This window comes from the organism of the source record quoted next, unplaced genomic scaffold, assembly GCF_019419815.1.
Source record: "Pyrus x bretschneideri cultivar Hongxiangsu unplaced genomic scaffold, Pyrus_bretschneideri_v1 Contig29, whole genome shotgun sequence".
Taxonomy (NCBI): domain Eukaryota; kingdom Viridiplantae; phylum Streptophyta; class Magnoliopsida; order Rosales; family Rosaceae; genus Pyrus; species Pyrus x bretschneideri.
In genome coordinates this window covers 2,873,444-2,881,625 of record NW_025999601.1, presented here as the reverse complement: position 1 = coordinate 2,881,625, position 8,182 = coordinate 2,873,444, and positions in this window count along the sequence as shown.

The following is an 8,182-nucleotide window of genomic DNA, read 5'->3' as shown; positions in this document are numbered from 1 at the left end:
AACCAAGAACATTCACGACTTGTTTCATGTAAAGCAAGTATTTCTGAATGATTTGAAGATGTAGCAACTAATGTTTACTTTGTTGAGCGCCAAGAGATTGTTGTATCTCCATTTTTGAACACATATCTAGTTTGTGAGCGGGCTTTATGCAGATCAGAAAGAAAACCAGCATCTGCATATCCAACAAGGACTTAGTCATTTATGGATTTCTTTGACTAGAAGAGACCCACGTCTGTTGTCTCACAAAGGTATTGCAATACATCTTTGACTCTCTTCCAATGATGAATTGTTAGAGCAGAGCTATACCTTGCTAACAAGTTGACTGAAAAAGCTATATCTGGTTTAGTACATTGTGCTTAATACAATAAAGCACCTATTGCACTTAGATATGGTACTTCTAGACCAATGACCATTTCATCATTTTCTTTTGGACGGAATGGATCTTTCTTAATGTCCAGAGAACGAATGACCATTGGTGTGCTGAGTGGATGAGCCTTGTCCATGCTAAATCGCTTTAGGATTTTTTTCAATGTAAGCTGATTGGTGGACCAAAATTCCACTAGCACAATGCTCGATCTGCAGGCTGAGACAAAATTTTGTTTTTCCAAGGTCTTTCATTTCAAATTCGCTTTTCAGATATTCAGCAGTTTTATTGAGCTCTTCAGGGGTTCTAACCAGGTTCATATCATCGACATATAATGCCACTATAGCAAATCCAGAGTTGGATTTCTTAATGAACACACAAGGGTAAATGATATTGTTGATATATCCTTCTTTAATCAAGTACTCACTGAGACGATTATACCACATTCGTCCAGATTGTTTCAGCCCATACAATGATCGCCTTAATTTGATTGAGAGCATACCTCGTGGTTTGTTAGTTGTTTCAGGCAACTTAAGTCATTCTGAGACTTTCATATATATGTTAGCATCTAATTCTCCATATAGATACGGGGTGATGACATTCATAAGTTGTATGTCAAGTTTTTCTGAAACCACTAAACTTATTAAGTAACGGAACGTAATGGCGTCTATTACATGAGAGTATGTATCCTCATAATCAATTCCAAGTCTCTGGAAAAAACCTTGTGCAACGAGTTGTGATTTATATCTTGCAATCTCGTTGTTCTCATTGCGTTTCCTTGTGAATACCCATTTGTAACCCATAGAGTTTACACCAGGCAGGGTTTGGATTAATGGTCCAAAAACATTTCACCTTTCCAAGGAATTTAATTCTGCCTGGATTGCATATTTCCACTTAGACCAATCTTGTCTCTATTTGCATTCATCAACAGAGTGGGGCTTAAGATCATCACTTAATATGATTTCAGTGGCTACCGTAAATGTGAACATGTCGTCGATGATTATTTCATTTCGATCCCACAATTCATTAGTACAAGCATAATTTATGGCGATTTCTTTGCTTTCATGTACCTTTGTTTCTTCAGGTACAGGTGTCTCATCAAGGACATTTTCTTTTTTTGAAAGTACATAATCATGAATTGTGGATTGTCATTCATTTTTTCTTCTTGAATGATTTCATTTGGATTCAGTTGTGCCCTCGACTTTCTCTTTCAAGTGGCTGAATCTTTTGAACCTGGGGGTCTACCACACTTCAAGCATGCACCAGATGAATCATTCGCTGCCACTTTATTTTTTCTAACAAGGACATCAATTCTTGCAGGTGCATTTGCAGCTGATATATGTGATTTTGTCACTTTCATAGCATCATTAAATATATCTGGCATTTAATTAGCTATACTTTGAAAATGAATAATCATTTTCACTTCATTTTCACATTGCGTGCTATGTGTATCAAAATGAGATAAGGTGGGAACAACCTATGTCAGCTATTTTCATTCTTCTGGAACTGTCTTTTCTCCCCTTAACGACGGGAAGACTGACTCATCAAAGTGACTATCAGCAAAACGAGTTGTAAACATATCACATGTCAATGGTTCCAAATATCTAATGATAGATGATGAATAAAAAACTATGTAAATTCCCAGTCTGCTATAAGGTCATATTTTAGTCCGTTGTGGTGGTGCAATAGGTACATAAACAGCACAACCAAAAACTCGTAAATGTGAAATGTTTGGATAATGCCCAAACATGAGTTATACTGAGGAGTATTGATGGTTGGCTATAGGTCTCAATCAAACCAATGATGCAGCATGTAAGATGGCATGTCCCCATGCAGAAACTGGCAATTTTGTTTTCATGAGCAGAGTGCGAGCTATTAACTGAAGCTGCTTGATCAATGCTTCTGCTAAACCATTTTGAGTATGGACATGAGGAACAGGGTGTTCAACATCAATGCTCAATATCATGCAGTAATCATCAAAGGTTTGAGACGTAAATTCACCAGCGTTATCAAGTCGGATTGACTTAATGGGGTAATTTAGGAACTGTGCTCGTAAGTTAATTATCTGAGCAAGAAGTCTTACAAAAGCTACATTCCGAGTAGATAAGAGACAAACATGTGACCATCGGGTAGATGCATCAACCAAAACTATAAAATATCGGAATGGTCCACAAGATGGTTGAATAGGCCCACAAATATCCCCTTAAATTCTTTGCAGAAATGATGGGGATTCAGTATCAACCTTTAGTTGTGATGGTCTAATTATCAACTTCCCTTAAGAATAAGCATTGCAAGGGTTATCATTTGAGATAGCAATGTGTCTGCTCAATAATGAATGTCCATTAGAGTTGGTGATGCTTCTACGCATCATGGTAGATCTTGGGCGACCCAGACGGTCATGCCAAAACATGTAAACTTTTGAATCAATGAACTTCTGGTTCATGACAATATGTGATTCAACTGTCTTTATGTATGTATAATACAATCCACTCAACAAACCACACAACGTCTCCAATATACGCTTATGGGTATCATTGGAGGTAATGTATAGATACTCTACATTTTCTGCACTTTTCGTTTCAATATGGTATCCATTTAAACGTATGTCCTTAAAACTTAACAAATTTTGAGTAGATCGAGTAGCGTACAACACATTTTGTATGGACAATATTGTTCCATTTGGTAACATAATCTGAGCTTTCCTTGAGCCTTCAATCACATCTGATTGCCCTGATATTGTTGTTACCCTTACTTTTGTAAGCATTAATCTTGAGAAATACTTTCGATCTCGAAGTATTATATGCGTGGTTGCACTGTCTGCAAGACAAATATCTCCGTTATTTCTCATGTTTTGAGAATGACCATACTTTTTATCCATGCTTTCTGAATAAGGGAATCATAGTTAAAAGTAAGTTATAACAGGAAATTTAAATGTCACTTTTATTGAATTTGAAATGCTAGTTTTAAACTACAAGTTCAGTACATCAAACATAAACGATTTTGTCCGACAGGTAAACTTCATTCCCCATTTCCATAATGAAGTCCAAGACATCTAGGTGGGTTGTGTTCAACTGCCTTGATAAGTCACATACAAGATCAGGTATATCCATTGGTTTAGCGTGGTCGAGAAAATTGGTCTCGACACCCTTATCCTTCAGGGAGGTTTGATATAGATCCACTAGATGTTTTGGGGTACGACAAGTACGCGCCCAGTGCCCATTGCGACCACACCTATGAAGGACTCCTTCAGAGTTTCTGGGAGCATTGGTCATATAAGCTCTGCCTTTATGGTGATTTACATTTTTGAAACTTGGGCCTGCATTATACCTTGGAACTTGGTTATGAAACTGGACACCATGATTCTTGCCCTTCCCGTTCCACCATCTTCGTCTGTGGCCACGTTTTCGTTTATGATTATTGCCACCAGAGGATGTGGCGTTGGCTTCGAGGGAAACAACATTCACTTCTGGGAATGGTGCAGATCCAGTAGGTCGGGAATGCTGATTTTTCAGCAGGAGCTCATTGTTTTGTTTAGCAACCAAGAGCACAGAAATCAGCTTGTTATATTCAGTGAAACCTCGCGCTCTATACTGCTGCTGCATAAGCATGTTGGAGGCATGAAAGATGCTGAAAGTCTTTTCCAGCATATGTTCCTCAGTGATGGTTTCCCCACAGAGTTTCATCTAGGAACTAATTCTGAACATTGCAGAATTGTACTCAGCCACTGATTTGAAATCCTGGATCCTTATGTGACATCCCACATCGCCCAGGGGAGTGATCCTTATATGTATATTCCCATCCCTTCCTAGCACGAGGCCTTTTGGGAGTTCACTGGCTTCGGGTTCCATCGGAACTCCGAAGTTAAGCGAGAAGGGGGCTAGAGCAATCCCATGATAGGTGATCCACTGGGAAGTTGCTCGTGAGTTCCCAAAAACAAAACCGTGAGGGCGTGGTCGGGGCCCAAAGCGGACAATATCGTGCTACGGTGGTGGAGCGGGCCCGGGAAGTGATCCGCCCCGGGCTGGGATGTGACACCTTAGGTGAGTCCACTCATAATGAGCTCTTGGAAGAATCATCGTTTTCTGATGATTGTATCTGTTTCTTAATGCCTTCCAGAGAGCTAACAGATCTTCAATCGTTAGGTACTCGCTTTTTAGTCTTTCACCAAGGTAACGACGGATAAAGATCATGGCCTTCACCCAATCTTGAGAAGATGCATTGTTATCCTCTTTGTTTGTTTCTGCAAGATTCCCTACCTCTAGATGAATCTTGATATCCACTACCCAGGTAAAGTAGTTTTTCCCAATAATGTCCAGGGCAATAAAATCAAGTTTTGCCAAGTTCGCCATTTTCTTTTCTGAAAGAAAACTGAGATGTGTAAGAACTTGCAATAATATGTAATCTGGGGGACGTAGTGTTAGAACTTCTGACTCTTACAAATTTTTCATTTTGATCTTTTGGGCAAAATGGTAAGCACTCGAAACTTCTGGCTCGAGATTTACATGATGAATGAGGAGAGCGATTATACCGCACCATTCTCATAACATAGGATGAGCGATTATTCCGCACCACTCTAGTTGTAGGAAAATTGAAATACGCAAAGTAGGGTGGGCGTTATACCGCACCACCTAAAATTTGCAGTAAAATTTGATCTGCGGTCCAAGATAGGTGATGATACCGCACCATAAAATTAAATTTGCAGTTCAAGATGGGTGATTGTACCGCACTATCTTGGATTGTAGTAAAATTAACATACATAAACACTGGGTTAGTAATCAAGATCTACACCAAACAAGAAATCAAAGATATATGTAATTGTTAGGTTGAGAACTAAAAGCAGGCATGATGTAAACAGTTCTTTGCGAGGGTATATCTAGTAGTTGAGGCAAATGAAGAAGATGAACAGTAAAATCTTTAGAGGAAACTCTTTTTTTTTTTTTTTTTTTTTTTTTTTCATTCGGCGAAAAGGAATGATTTCTTTCGGCGAAGAGAAATGAGAAATGGTTATATTTAGAGAGTCGTGCTGATAACGTGTTATAAATATGCAAAAGTTAGAGAGATAACGTTTATTAGTGACATGAGCGAAGCAGGTGTAAAATATTACATTGTAACTATAGTACAAAAGGGTGACAAATAAAAGAGGTAGGAATAGATACTGATGTTATTGATTTTTCCTTTCTTTTCTGTGTATCTTGATAGTAGTCAGAGTGCTCTATTTATAGAGCAACACTAGACAAACATTTTGAAATTTACATTACACATATTTGAAAGTACGATCCTCCTTCATCTCCCAAGTCAATATCACTTTGGATGGACATTGAAAATCTATATGGGCATTTATAACACTGCCAATGTTTTCAATACTGCATTCAACATTGCCAATGTTTTCAACAATATGAGCAATTAGAAAAGTCGAGCCAACTATGGAATACAAGGAGAAGACGTCAATGTTATGTCCACTAATGCGGATAAGTGATAGTACTCCTTTGGCATTGCCAAAAAAATACAGACATTTTGATAACATATTTATTGAGTAAAATATTGGAGAAAATTGATGTGATGATTAGAACCAACTCTTAACCATAATTGATGTGGTGATTAAATAGAAAAACTATTTAAAAAATATGCAAGCTAATGAGTGAATTAATAGATAATTAGGTTTCTCTGTTATAACTAACCCCACACTTTGTCGTCCAAAAAAAAAAAAAAAAAACAACCTAACCCACACTTATTAGAATATTTTTTTTGTGATATATGTGTCCCTAAATTATATGATTTTTAGATGACACACTAGATAAATCTTGATTTAAATCACCACTTTTTCTTTGACTCTTGTTCTTTATTTATCCATGAGACGATCTCAAATAAGCAGGTATAGAAATTATAATGGTAAGCCACAATCTAGTCTATGAAAGAATTGGTTTATTTTATTTTATTTTATTTTATTTTTTTAGAGAAGTACAAAATTTATTGATATAAAATAAAACGTACAAAGTGGAGGATAGTGTGCTTAAATGGCCCTCGATAAAAACCTTGTTGTGGCTTTCAACTCGGTCGAAGGAAAAAAGAGCGTCCTACACGAACAACTAACTTTAGCTATCCTCACACCAAGAGAGAAAACAAGCAAACAGTTGTCTTCCATAAGAGTATCTAGCAATAGCTCAAGAGCAGTCGCCCTCCATTGAAATTCATCAATCCTGCCAATCCCAAATCGAGCAAGTCGATGGAAGCATTGGTTTATACATTCATTTTAGTCTCAACTCTAGGAATAATTTTTTTTTGCTATCTTTTTTCGAGAACCACCTAAAGTTCCAACTAAAAGGTGAAATGACTTGTCATTATCTCAATTGAAGTACGGATTTCAACTAGTCCTCGGGTTCCTCTAATGGATCTCTTAGTTATTGAGAGCGTTGCCCAAAAGTAATATATAAGGTGTATCCAGTAGAACTTACAAGTAAACCAGATAAAGAAATGGCAACTAGGGTTATTGTTTCGAATATTACATAGTTTTAAGACAATATTACATTTTTATGATACAATAATATATTTACATTATTCTGACTTATTAATGAAGGACGGAGAAAATTTCACTAATTGACGGACCAAGATCCTCTCCTAATCTAAGGATGAGGATCCTCATGACCAAGGGATGTGGGCCGTTGGATGAAAATCCAACGGTTATAATTATTATAACTTTAAAGGAACCCCCTGTTTGTAACCGTTGGATTTTCATCTAACGGCCCACATCCTTTGGTCATAAGGATCGTCATCCTTAGATTAGGAAAGGATCCTCGTCCCCAGTTGACAACCCCTAAATCTAATCCTTCAAAAATGAGAAAAGTAAAGTTAGGAACATATCCTTGTCACAATTAATTACGCTATGACCACTTACCTCAAAGTCTTCCCATGCTGTTATACTTTTGTTTGAAATTAATATGCAAGAGCGTTGAACTTTGCTGATATATTTTCTATCTGCTACTGCACAAATGCCATCAATTTCGCCGCCCGTTTGCTATTTTCCTTGTCACTTCTGAAAGCAAAAGATATTTAAAAAAAAAACAAAAAAATAAAAAAACAAAAGAAAAATAAAAAAATTAACAAAAATTAAAAACCTATCACCATATCAGAGAAGAAAAGGCAAAAATTCCGGACCATGCATGGCGTTCCATTGCCAGCCTTCCGCCGTGAAGTACTGAATGAGTGACTGAGTCTTTCGATTCGACACGTAATACTTGCCGCTTCTCCATATCTCTTTTGTCTTGTCGCAAAGTGTCGTATATCGACACGGAGCAAGAGTATACACCGAGTTTGTGTCGTGTTTAGCGTGAAGGAAACAAATCAAGCAATCCCCTTGAGTTTAATTTTTATCCAACCAGACCGGTAAACATTTCCTAATCAGGATCACAGATTCACAGCACCTCCTTGGCAAATCGGAAGACAACACCTTTTTGCCGTAAAAAAAAAAAGGACAATCAATATACCTCGATACGTATGATATATAAGAAATGTATTTTCATTAAATGAAACTGGTTACATTTGGAGTATTTATACACAGCAGCTAATAATATTTAGTTAACAACTAATGTAACTAATTAAGCTTAATCTATGAATTAGTTACAATAGAAAACTTAAAGACTAAGCAATTGATGACTTGGACTCTAGCACTGTTGGGTTTATTGAGAATAATGTGTGTCTTTACACCCCCTCAAGCTGAATGGAGGGGAACCAAGTGAAAGCTTGGAACGAAGAAACTGAAATCGACCCTTGGACAGGGACTTAGTGTGAATATCTGCAATTTGATGGAGACTAAGAACAAAC